This window comes from Triturus cristatus, chromosome 6, assembly GCF_964204655.1.
Source record: "Triturus cristatus chromosome 6, aTriCri1.1, whole genome shotgun sequence".
In the NCBI taxonomy this organism is placed as follows: domain Eukaryota; kingdom Metazoa; phylum Chordata; class Amphibia; order Caudata; family Salamandridae; genus Triturus; species Triturus cristatus.
The window spans coordinates 1,807,815,213-1,807,828,186 of record NC_140589.1 but is presented as its reverse complement, the minus strand read 5'-3'; positions in this window follow the sequence as shown (position 1 = coordinate 1,807,828,186).

Below are 12,974 nucleotides of genomic sequence, written 5' to 3'. Positions count from 1 at the left end.
ACCCTGCACCTCTGCAGATGAGTACGGCCCCCCCCCCCAGCAGTGTGCCTGTCGCCCTGGAACCAGACCCGAAATGTAGGAGAATAGGGAAAAAGAAGTAGGAAAGGACCCCCACCAGACGGGGGGGTAGAGAAAGTATTTATAAACTGGAGGAGGGCCTTCATAACAGACCCCCGGCTTCTCCCTCCCGCACGGTAAGGTTCCCCTAAAGTGAACAAGGAACAGCACAAAAACAAACTTCTCAAACCTCGATGGGGAGCATTATGCACCTATTGTGCCAGTAGCCATGTCAGGAGAGCACACCACCCCAAGCCCGCCCGTCCACTAGGCGACCACCCCCGAGGGGCTAGCCTCATCCCTGACCACTCTTCGGAATTCTGCCCATGCCAACCCCTCGACCCAGCACCATACCCAATGTTCCTAGGCAGAGAAATGTCCAACAACAACAGAGAAGCGACGCACACAGGTGGGGTGGAAGTCTCTGAGCATCAACACAGTCCGCCGCTTGAGGAAACAGGCTTCCCAGTGCTGCCCTAGGATCTGCTCTGCACGCAAGGTTCAGGAAGGCAGAAGCAGCCAAAGCAGACATTAGGTGCTGGAGTTGTCTCTGGGTCGCAGGAGGGCATGCACGGGATGAGGCCACCACATCCCACTCAGGTCCGACGCCTCCGGGAAAGATCAGGCTCTCAGAAGGTCGAACACACTGTAGCATACTGGCCGGGGCGTCCAGTCGTACACTAACCTCAGGGGTGGCCGCCACAGCGTCCTCCTGCGCGCAGTGTGGGTAGACTCCGTGTTCGTGCGGACAGGCGGGCCGCCACTGCCCCAACTCCGACGCCACACCATCGAGCTTACTCCCCAAGATCACGAAACCATGAACCAAGGAGGAATGAAGAGTACCAATAGCCTCGAGGAGGTCGCCGTACCCCAGCTCAGCTCTTTGTGATCTCGCCGCCACACTCTCAAAAATCGTACGCTCACAGGCCCGCTGCGGCCCAGCGGACAGGATGGTAGGCTTCATCGACCCAAGATGGCCGCCAAGTATGCCCGACCCTCACCGGGGCCGGGACCCCGGGACAAGCGTCGCGATGTCCACGTCGCGGGTGACCGGGTTCCGGGGGCAGGCAAAAAAAAACTATCCGTGGTCACGGGCAACAGTCGTCCCCACCACGGACCAGCTCCCGTAGAAATCCGGGGGCGGCCCGCAATGATCGGGGCAGGATACGGACGGCGGCCGGGCAGCTCACCAGCAAGGCAGGGGCAGCCACCGGAGGATCCAAGATTTGCGCCCCCGGTCATGCACTCGGTCAGCTACACTGGGCAGTAGAAATGACCACGCCGAGATGCAGGCCGAGTTTGGCACCGCTCCGGTGGGCCGACTCCACCCAGTCACCACCAGCCGCTGTTGTCGCACTGCCACCCGGCCACGGCGCCCACTCGATGTCCCGGCTCCAGGGTCGCACAGGCCGCAAGGTTCAGATGCAGTTTTCTCCGGCGATAGCACTGCTAGAAACCTCGGAGTCACACAGTCGGGAGCCCCTCTCCTTCAGAAACACGACCACGTAGCACAGGTTGAGGATCTCAGGCAGGATATTCGTGCGGGATGCGGAGGTTCACGGAGCCGGGAGTCTACGCTGCCGTCCCGGTCGCCATCTTGGCTCCTCCCCCAAGAATAGTATAATTGAGGTAGTTTAGTTAGTTAGACACACAGATCCTATACCGAGGCGCATGCACAGGCGCTCTGAGAGACCACACAAGAGACTGAGATGCTGTCCGTGAGCTGATCGAATGCTAAAGAAAAATCAAATTCATTAGAAGATCGCGGAAGAATCGAGGAGGCACATACTAGACGAAGTCTACGGAAGAATTGAGGAGAATAGTGTCAGAGAGGGGTACTATGCTGGCGTCGCATCTACAAGAGGTCACCTATCCTGTCCTGAACCTGTCCTGATCCTTTGTCTCCTGACCTGTCCAAGGGCACCCCGTCCAGCTCCTTGGCCAGGGAGTTGGTTTTCACACCATCCTAGGTAAATATAATTCTGTGTAGTATGTTATTGTACTGCTCTCTGTTTTTCCCCTTTTAGGTACTGTCATCATTATAACATTAACAGAAATGTATTTGATTTAATCTTGATTCTTTCCTGAAGAAAACGGTGTGTGACATGTATTTGGTGATTTTGACTCACAAAATTATTGATTAGATAAACTTTTAAAACTCTCTTGAGTCTGTGATTATTTTGGAGAACAATCTTTAATGTCATATCTGCCTACAAACCTAACAACTAGGTTCATTGACCAGAGGAAAGTATATTCAGACAGAACGTGTATTTAAAAGCATCATTTGTACATCAGGGATAGTATGCAGACTCGGGGGGCAGAAGGAAAAGAAGAGCATTCATCTGGGACAGGGTGATGTGCAATGAGCAGGGGAGGGGGAAGGGATAAGTGACACAGGTCGCAATTTCATGCATCCATGGAGCCAAGAGAAAAAGAGCAGGGGCGACAATTTACATCAATATCAAGAATTTTAAGGGCGTCCCTGTTATACTCGCGCCGGGGGGTATGAGGAGAGGTATCAGAGGGTAACTTACACATATTAAGAGTGCAGGCACGGTCGAGCGCGTCCGAGACGCGGACGGGCGCAGACGGGCTTGACTTAGGCGCGCCAGCGGCGCGCCCGCTGCGCGCTAGCGCCGCGTGCCGTTTTATCCCCTCGGTCATGGAAAAAGACTAGACCGCGCCTTGACAAGATGGCGGGTCACTGTAAAATCAGAGTCCCCACTTCCTGATTCCCCCTAAGCACAAATTAGGCTACCCTTCCGTGGGTCCGTTTCAATTCAATTACGGAGAAGGCTATTTAAAAACACAAGTAAGCTAATAATTCATACAGTTTCCAACAGTTTCCAATTGTCTCACTTATTCCCCATTCCTGATGGGAGATCCTGATGATGTTAAGAATCCTCTCTGTGACCATAGCTGTCCGAAATCTTGAACCACACCGAACCCATACTGACTGTCGGTGTAGATGGTGACTTGAATTTGATCAGCAACTAGGCAGGCACAAGTCAAACCAATGATTTCAGCTATTTTGTAGAGTGTACTCCTCTAAGCAAGCAGCTTCCACAACTCCAGAAATGGTACATACAGCAAAGGCTGCTCTCAAACGACTCACATTGTCTCTTAGGCATGAACCATCCACAAAAAAGGTTTAGTCAGATTCAGGTAGAGGTTCATCAACAATGTCAGGTCTCAGTTTGGTGCAAAGTTCAGTCACATCGAGACAGTCATGGTCCTCACAATCTTCATTATCAACAGTTGGTAAAGGCATCAAAGTAGCAGGGTTTAATGTAGAGCACCTTTTCAGAGTCACATTCTCCGAGGCAAGTATGACTTGCTCGTCGTGCGTGAGTCTGTTGTTTGTCAGGTGTTGTGTCTTAGTTTTCGTTATCAGGAGCTCAACCGAATGTGGAACAGAAACCGTAAGTGGGTGACCCATAACATTACTCTCACATCTCTCAATGCTGACACCGGTTGCAGCAACGGATTTGAGACATCCGGGCAAGGCTGAAGCTACTGGATCTAAAGTAGCTGAAACATAAGCAACTAGTCTACGGACACCTCCATGACTTTGAACCAGAGCTGACAATGCACAACCGTCTCTCTCGTGGCATAACAATGAAAAGTAGAAGTATCAAAAAAACAGTGAGGATTTAGAGAGCTAGTCCTTATCCCCTAGGTTATATGTTAAATCAATGAGAACTAGTCTGTCAAGACGTGATTTGAGACTCAGAGCCGTGTGTTGTTGACAGAAAAAGAGAGAAGAGAAACTTCTTTCTTTTTCATGAAGCCCTCACCCAACAACCTAGTTGGTGGCATGGTTCATCATCGGGCCCACCTGGTGACACCGAGTGTGTCCCTGGTGTGCTACTAGGCCTGTATTACAGCGGAGCTGGTATATTACTGAATGTGCAGTGAAGGTGACGTGAAGGTGAAGTTAAAAACTGTCCTGCGGTCCAATTCCCCCAAGGGATTAACTTTAATATTTGGGCCTCTGGCAGTAATAAAAACAAGCATTGGCATAGCCAATTGGTCTCACCTTTGGGACCTTATAAGTGTTTAGCTATGCAACAGTTGATGTTGTTGCACCAAGGATATTGTGCTGGTTAACTAAACACTTATAAGGTCCCAAAGGCGAGACCTATTGGCTATGCCAATGCTTGTTAGGTACATAGGAGCTGGTATATTACTGAGTGTGCAGTGAAGGTGAAGTTAAAAACTGTCCAGTGGTCCCATTCCCCAAAGGGATTAACTTTAATATTTGGGCCTGTGGCAGTAATAAAAACAAGGTGATGGATGAAGGTGGAGTGCTATTTAAGAACCTCCTGCATCCAGTGAATGGTCTACATGTGTCAGCCAGGCCTTTAAAATATACTGGCTTTCCTCAGGACCTAGAAATGTGAAGGGTGCGGTCTATACTATCTGTTTTGTATAGATCGGGATACGTGTAGCACACGCTAAGGTGCTCTATATGTGAGAAGGCAGTTCTCAAAGCATATCTGTACATACAGACACAAAAAGACAAACAACACACAAATATAGGTAGGTTTAGGCACGATGGCATAATCACATCATTAAGTAATGGCCATGACGTTTGTGGAAAAAACTGTAAAATAACGACACAGTGGGAACGTCGTGATAAAAATGAAGTGAAGATTATCGAGATATGCGCTATCGTGTGTGGTAAAGCACATGTTGAGTGAGAATGATAAGGAAAAAATGGTGGGTATTCTCACACTAGCAGTTAGCTATGAATGCCCCATGAGATTCCGGCAGAGGTTCTGGCACTGTGACGGGGAGAAAAAAGGAGAGAGGGGGGGTGATCGCCCTTTGTAAAAACCTGAAAAGGAAAGGTCTTATCGCATTCGTGGCGGGAGCTGCCTCTGGTGATGTACTCACTGCTTGAATGCTCAGGACCTGCTTGAACACCTGTGTTGCTGCGTCGGGTCTCCGTGGGTAATGGATCTTGGAGATGTGGCTGTTTAAGTACTGTAGTAGTTGCACAGCTGTCCCCGATAATCAGGTGTAAGAGAGTAGCGTCTGTCAGGGAAAAAGAACATAGACAAAAGACTTCGTGCTCCGGACGGGCACTTGCTAGTGATGCAGAGGAATTGACTATGTGCTGCGGGCGGGGCCCATGCTAGTGACGTCGAGGTCGACTGTCAAGAAAACTAGTGTAAACACGGTACAGAGTGAAGTAAGCGCAAAGTATCAGGGATTAGACTGACAGATGACTTTTACGCGACAATCAAATGGCACCTCCTAACTTAGTGGCATTCCGGTGCAGCCACTAGAGTGAGGCTATGTGTCAGCTGCAGAGTGTTTTTGGAAAAAATAACGGACTAGGTCGCTTAAATGCGGTTGATTACGCCCAGGCAAAAGTATATGGCAAGTTTAGTGGCATCACACGCTGAAGCGTAGTCGTGCGTGGTAGCGAGCGCATGTAAAGGTGGGTGTGTGCGGGTGCTTATAGTGTTTTAGGGCATTTAATACTATGAGGATTTCCATCATTTCAATAGGTGGGACGTCTCTCAGGAGGATGTTGCTTGCCAAGGTGATTGCCAGTGGGATGGCAGTTTAAAGAAAGGCTATTCAGGGGTTGATACTGTGCCAAGGGATGGAATAATTTAATCCCTCACGTTGGGTGGATAGGCGATAGATCCATCGTTGTTCTTTGGCCATCAAGAACCTTTCCTTATTCTGGTGTGGTCAAATTGGTCAATGACTGTCCATGACATGTTGTTTGGAGTATATCCATGTTGTAAGTAATGGTCCGTGAGGCGACTGATGTTTTTTTTGCATCGTATTATGCTTCTGTGTTCGACTATATGTGTTCTGACTTTGCATGTAGTCATGCCTATACAGCGAAGACCACACAGGCACTGGATTAGGTAGACAACGTTGGATGCGTTGCAGTGTGTGTGCCATAGTTGTTTCCAAGTTTTACCTGGTTCCAGATCAAGGGTTTGAGATGAGCATGTGAGATAACACATGCTGCAGTCATTGCAAGGATAATGTCCCGTTATTTTAGGGAGACCCCATGTCGTCAAAAGTGTGTTGGTAGTTGATTTGTGGGGTGTCTTGGGACGTGTTGATACCAGTCGATCCCGCAAACTGCTCCCGCGTTTGTAGGTGAAAAGTGGGGGTTCCCAATTCCTTGTTCCCGAGTTGATGATGTGCCAGTTTTTCCTGATGATGTTGGACACCTTGTTAGAGGCTGCATTATAGGTTGTGACACATGTCATGGGTGGGCAAGCTGTTTCTCGTGTTTATATTTTCCAATAGTGCTTCTCGGTTCTGGTTGTGGGCTCTTTTTTTCGTTTTCTCGATGATTTTCCGAGGGTAGCCACGTTCTTGTAGTTTAGACGCCAGACTAGCAGATTGTTTGTTGTAATCTGTGATCTTGTTACAGTTTCTGCGGATACGTAGAAATTGTCCAAAGAAAAGATTTTCCCTCAGTGCTCGGGAATGAAAGCTGTCGAAGTGAAGGAGGGAATTCCTGGCTGTCGGTTTTTAGTATGTGTTGGTCGTCAATGTCCCAGCCTCGGCTGTTATGTTGAGATCAAGAAATGCCAATGAGGTTGAGCTCGACGTGCTCGTGAAACGGAGATATGGGTCTCTCCCATTGAGCCATGTGACGAATGATGTCAGTGTATCAGTACTGCCTTCCCAGATCATGAAGATGTCATCAATGTACCGTTGCCACATCTTGATGTTGGTAGGGTATGGGTTTGTGGGCGACGATATGTGGCTCAGTTCAAAGTGGTGGACATAGAGTCCAGCTACACTTGTGGCAAACACGCTCCCCATGGAAGTTCCGTTGGTTTGTAAGAAAAATTCACCTTCGTATTCAAAGTAATTTTCCTTGAGGGCGAGTTTTGCACATTTAAGGATGAATTCTCTGGGAGTGTGGTGTTCCCAGGGAGTGTCCATTAATATATCGTGGAGAACTTGTAGTGTGGCATCGTGAGGGAGACTTGTGTATAGGCTCTCTATGTCTAGACCCACCATAAGCTGAGTGGTTGAGTCAAAGTGGATATCCTGAATGATGTTAAGTAAGTGCTTGGTGTCTTCGATGTATGTTGCCGTTTTTTGTACCAAGGGGTTGAGGAAGAAGTCGCAGTATCTTGACAGGGGTTCCAATAGGGAACTAATACCAGACACTATGGGTCGTCCTGGTGGTGGTCTTGTCTCTTTATGGATTTTGGGTACTGTGTGGAAATAAGGTACCTTGATGTTTTTGGTACACAGATATTCAGCTTTCTTTTTGGAGATGTGCTGTGCCTCCTTGGCTTGTTCCACTATGGTAATTTGTAGTGTCTTGGTAGGATCACTCATGAGGCGTCTGTAGTTCCGTTGATCATTGAGTAATCTGCGGCACTCCGTGTCGTAGTCCGTTTTGTCTTGCAACACGATGCCTCCGCCCTTGTCTGCTGGTTTGACAATAATTGTAGGGTTGTTTTGTATTGTCTTGAAGATCTCTCTTTCTCTTTTGGAAAGGTTGTTGTAAGTTTCTGTTATCTCCATTTCTTCTATTTCGTGATAGACGGCTTGCTCGAAGGTGGAGATTTCCACTGGGACACTGGCAGGTGGGGGTACGAAAGTAGATTTTAGCTTCAAACCCGTTTCGTTGTAGTTGGTATTGGTTTCGTCATCATTGGATTTTTGTTTCTCAAAAAAGGATTTTAGTTTTAGCTTCTTAAAAAATTCAGCGAGTTCCGCATGTTATTTGTCCAGTTTGTTTGTAGCGACAAATGATAAGCCCTTGTTCAGTATTTTTTCTTCACTGGATGTTAATGGGGTGCTGGATAGGTTGAACACCAATGTGGTTGGTTGTTCAGTGTGGGGTACTAGAGGTGCCCGCTCGGTCCGGGTTGTTGTCCCGTGTCTTGTTCCGGGTGTTGGCACTCACTGGTTCCTCCTGTTCTGCCCAGTGTACCTGCTGGTTGTTTCTTCTTCGCCCGCGAAATCTGCAGCCCTGTCCTAAAAAAGGAGGTCTTGGGTTATTTTGTTAGAAGGTTGGTGATCCATAGTGGTACATTGGTGGCCAGCCAAAGTATGGATTCTCTGGAGGGTTGGCGAAGGGCGGGGGTCCAAAGTTGGCTCCTTGCAGTGAACCGTGCCAGGGTTGTTGCCAGCGTTTTTGTCTCCCTCTGCCTCGAGATTTGGTAGAGCCGGTGCTGGAATCGCTGGAAACCGAACTGTTGGCTCCGGATGCATCACTTGATTTGTCTGACTTGTTTGGGGCTACGTAGTCATCCTCCGTGTAGGTATATGTTTTGGTGTAGGAGAATCTTTTCAGATCTTTTTGGAATTTAGTTATTTTGGCTCGGGTTAGATATTCTTTGTATTCAGCCATTTCTTTGTTTTGTTCATCCAGTTTTTTCTTGTATGCCGTTATGGTTGTTTTAAAGTGAGATTCCGTTGCTTGAATATCAATGATCATAGCATCGGAAAGACGTTTGGCGGTCTTGATGATGAGTACCAGCCAGTCCCTCGTGCAATGCCAGGCGATCTGGGCCCAGTCTCTCCTGAAGGAGGCATCTTCTAGGAAGATCCGGGGGGCATTGGTGACCAGGAGGCCATGTGGGGCTGTGTTGATTCGCAGATATTCTGTTAGTATGAGTCCATGTAAGATGTTTCATATGCGGTTGCGCTTTTTCTCTGTAAGAGTATCCCAGTCCGTGGTCTGCGCTATAGTGTTGGAGATGTTGAAATCTGCCAGAAAAGAAGGGTCTGCAAGAATTTCACTGACATCACTTTCAGTGTACGTTAAGCCTGGGTTCTCTCCCATGGCTGATGGAGGTTAAATAACTCTCACAGCTCTGCGCTGCCGGTTAATGTAGAAGTATCAAAAACAGAGTGAGGATTTAGAGAGCTAGTCCTTATCCCCTAGGTTATATGTTAAATTAATGAGAACTAGTCTGTCAAGGCGTGATTTGAGATTCAGAGCCCTGTGTTGTTCACAGAGAAAGAGAGAAGAGAAACTTCTTTCTTTTTCATGAAGCCCTCACCCACCAACCTAGTTGGTGGCATGCTTCTTCATCGGGCCCACCTGGTGACACCGAGTGTGTCCCTGGTGTGCTACTACGCCTGTATTACAGCGGAGCTGGTATATTACTGAGTGTGCAGTGAAGGTGACGTGAAGGTGAAGTTAAAAACTGTCCTGCGGTACCATTCCCCCAAGGGATTACCTTTAATATTTGGGCCTCTGGCAGTAATAAAAACAAGCATTGGCATAGCCAATTGGTCTCGCCTTTGGGACCTTATAAGTGTTTAGCTATGCAACAGTTGATGTTGTTGCACCAAGGATATTGTGCTGGTTAACTAAACACTTATAAGGTCCCAAAGGCCAGTGGCGTAACGAAACTTGAAGGGGCCCCCCTGCAAAGTGCTTGGAGGGGGGCCCCCTCCCAGCAGCCCAGCTCACCACGTACCTCTTTTCCCCACCACCCAAAAATCTGGTATATTTTTATTTGAAACTGCCAACATTTAATGAAATGCCTTTCGTTCATAGTTTTCATAGGAAAGTGGGAAGCACTCTTAATATATAAACTACACCATTTGTAACATTATTGTCAAGAGCAGATTATTTAACTGAGACAACAATCAGAACAATGCCAAGGGGTGGTCCTATTCGCTAAGGAACTGCCTATTGCTGAATACAAAGAACTATTTAGGGTCTGAATTAGAATTTACATTGATAGACAATAACTTGACACTTTGAAAGACAAACCCAAACCTGCAATTTCACAGACTCGACTGACAGTATATATGAGGAGTACACAAGATATAACTCAGTATCCTGCCAGCCCCAAGAGAGATAAACTAGTGAATTATCTGCATGCCACACACTTGCGACTGTCAAGGGTGTGCATGATAATAACGTGACCTGAGGAAGCACTTTTAATTTCTACCATCACGTCTTTATTAGTAAGCAGGACAAAAACAGGCAGGTAAAGGAAGCTGATGATGAAAACTACTTGGATGCTTCAGAACATAGTTGCAGATGTTTGTTTGAATTTATCATTTCTGTTGTGTAAACAATGCTAATTGCAAGATTTAAGGACCACGTTTTACAGACAAGAGAAAGCAAAAGCATAAATAACACAGCATGTAGCATAAAAACAAATCATATCAGCAAGCATCTAATGACATAATCTATACACGACGGCGGGCGATGGCAAACCTAGGTGGATCCATGGCGTTTGATCTTTGACGAATGTGTGACTACAAGACGACGCCTTGTGTCATGAGACCTGCATGGTGCATATTAGCACTAAGCAGTAGATAATCTACTGGATTTCGTTAACTAGGTGAGTGCAATAGGCCTCATAAAATATTGCTGTTTATATTAATTATAATATTAAACACTAACCAGGGAAACCATTCAATACACAACACAGCCCTGAAGAAGGCCCCAGACCCGGTAGGGCTCTCGGCGTGGGCCGAAACATGTTGGCACATGAATAAGGGTATATCTGAACCAAATAGTTCATAACAACCCTAGCAAAACATATGTTTTTTTATCCAGTACCCCAGGTACCCCACGAATAAAGCAAAGCATTGGGGTATACCTGTAGGTATTTTTAATCATCTTATCCAACTGGTTCCCTGCATAACCAGAAAAAAATTATCTAAGAACTCCCATAACATCTTTTGGTTGAGTCCGCCCAGGTAGTACAATCTTACCTGGGTGTGGAAAGACGCCCATGATGAAGCATGTCACTATTAAGTGAGTGAGGCGTCTTCTCCAATATCTGTGGATATCCTAATGGAATCAGAATGGTTATGGTTCAGTATAACATCTGAGACAGAATACCACCGAAATTTCTCAAAATCCTGAGCCCGAGGATCTATTTAACAACTCTTGGAAATAGATATCAGTAGTTGCCTTTTGTGAAAGCATATATATTTGGGAGACTGCAACTGTACTGTTCTTTGCTCTCCCTCTTTTCAGTGATATAAAAATAATATATACAATGACAGTTGGTAAAGCAAAGGAAAAAGTGCAAATACTTTCAAATACTTTCAAAGTGTAAAATAAAACTATCACCAGTCCAGCAATATACAAAAATCAAGCATATTTTGTAAAATCAAGGAATGGATGTAAGAAGGCGAGTACTCAAGGGAAAGATACGAAAGAGGAAATAGCAAAAGGGATGGGATTAGCAGGTAATCACTAAAAAGTTGGATGAGGACGGTAAGAGCCAATAATGCAGGAGTTAAAGGTATAGATGAAAGAAGAGATGATCTAAATGTACGGCTGCAAGGAGGCAGGAGCTAAAGGGACAGAGCCAAAAAGACAGGCGATAAGGGGCTGGAGCTGTCTTGAATGTATTGTATTGTTATATTTATAGAGGGCTTACTACCCCTATATGGAGCACTGAAGCGCTTGCCTACATGCGTAGCAAGCTACACTTTGTGTAGGGTGTGTGGTTGGAAGGGTGTTGTATTTGTTTTGATGCTATGTGGGAAGTGTTTCCATGTTGTGTTTGAGCACCACTGACTGGGGTGTGTGCAGCTTATTGTGCAATGACTTTGGCAGGGTGGGTAGATGGTCACGAGAAGTGAGTTAGTGATGGTGGATCGTAAAACACAATTAAGATAAAGGATTGAGGATTAAACCTGTTTTTCATAAATTGAGAAAGATAATCAAATTTGACTGAGATGTATTGTCTAGTGGGCATGTAAATGAACACAAGCATATAGCGTCTTTCAGTTGCACCTTGGCATGTGGTTAGTGACAGGAAGTGATGTATGCAGCGTGTTGGTGCAGTTCATACATTATCAATGCTGTGCTATGGCAGGGAGAAGGGAAAGGACGCTGGGTTGTTGCTGGGCTGGTTATCTGTGTGGTTTTAACTTTCTTTTGTTTCTTTCTGCACTGTAACAACAAAAAGTGTGATTTGATAACGTGAGGTTTGTTACCATTGGCATTGGCGCACATGAACTAGTTTGAGGTTTCTGCCCTTCTGTTCACAGAGTCATCACAGGATGAACCGAATCCCACTCCTTTTGAATTTACGCAGTTCCAGTTCCCTCACATCCTACCTGGACGAACTTGCTCCTGCAGCTTTGTGCTATGAGTAATTAGTGTGTGCAAAAAAACATTTACACACCTTATTCTGAACTGTTTATGGGAAAAGACATCCAGTACCGTGCACATGTGCCAGTGCTTAGTTTGTAAACAAATTGTCACTTCAAACTGCAGCTTACAGTTGAAGTTTTATAATTTAAAAAAATATATATATATTAAATAGTTTTATGCTCCACTAATGAATGTTGCTTGAAAATACGCACACTGTGCCCCGACGTGGTGGTTTCTCAGAAGTCTGTGCCAGTGTTTACAAATAAGGGCTGGTGCTCAGCACCGGAAAACACCAACACAAATTAAGCACTGCATGTGGCCCTTATATGAGGGTGTTTTTTCATTCGTTGTAACTGTACAACTTCGAATAAGGCTCTTAGCGGTGTCAAATTTTGGAGGTTTGGAACATCATGGCCCCTTCCAGGGGTGCGGCCTACTTGAGTTGAGTTATAAATGTTGGTTTGTCTCCGGAGCTACACATCTTCTAGGGGGCACTCAACTCACAAGCTACATCAATGTTTAGATAGATTTGACGAGCTTCAAGATTATTTACCGTTGAGACAAGTGTCCTCTTTCCACCTGTACCCAAGGTATCTCAGACGTCACCCCAGCATTCTTTCCTTTAAGTACCCCTCACCTCCCCATGAACAGCTACGCCAGCCCATATTTTATGGGTGTGGACACTGCAGGTGATGTCTGGTAATCTAAATCCCCATCCAGTTGCACCCCCCCCCCCCCAACACCTCACTGATTTACACCAAGAGCACACAAACAGCGGAAGTGTGCTTTACTCCGCATGAGATACGAACGGTTTACTCACTGGAGA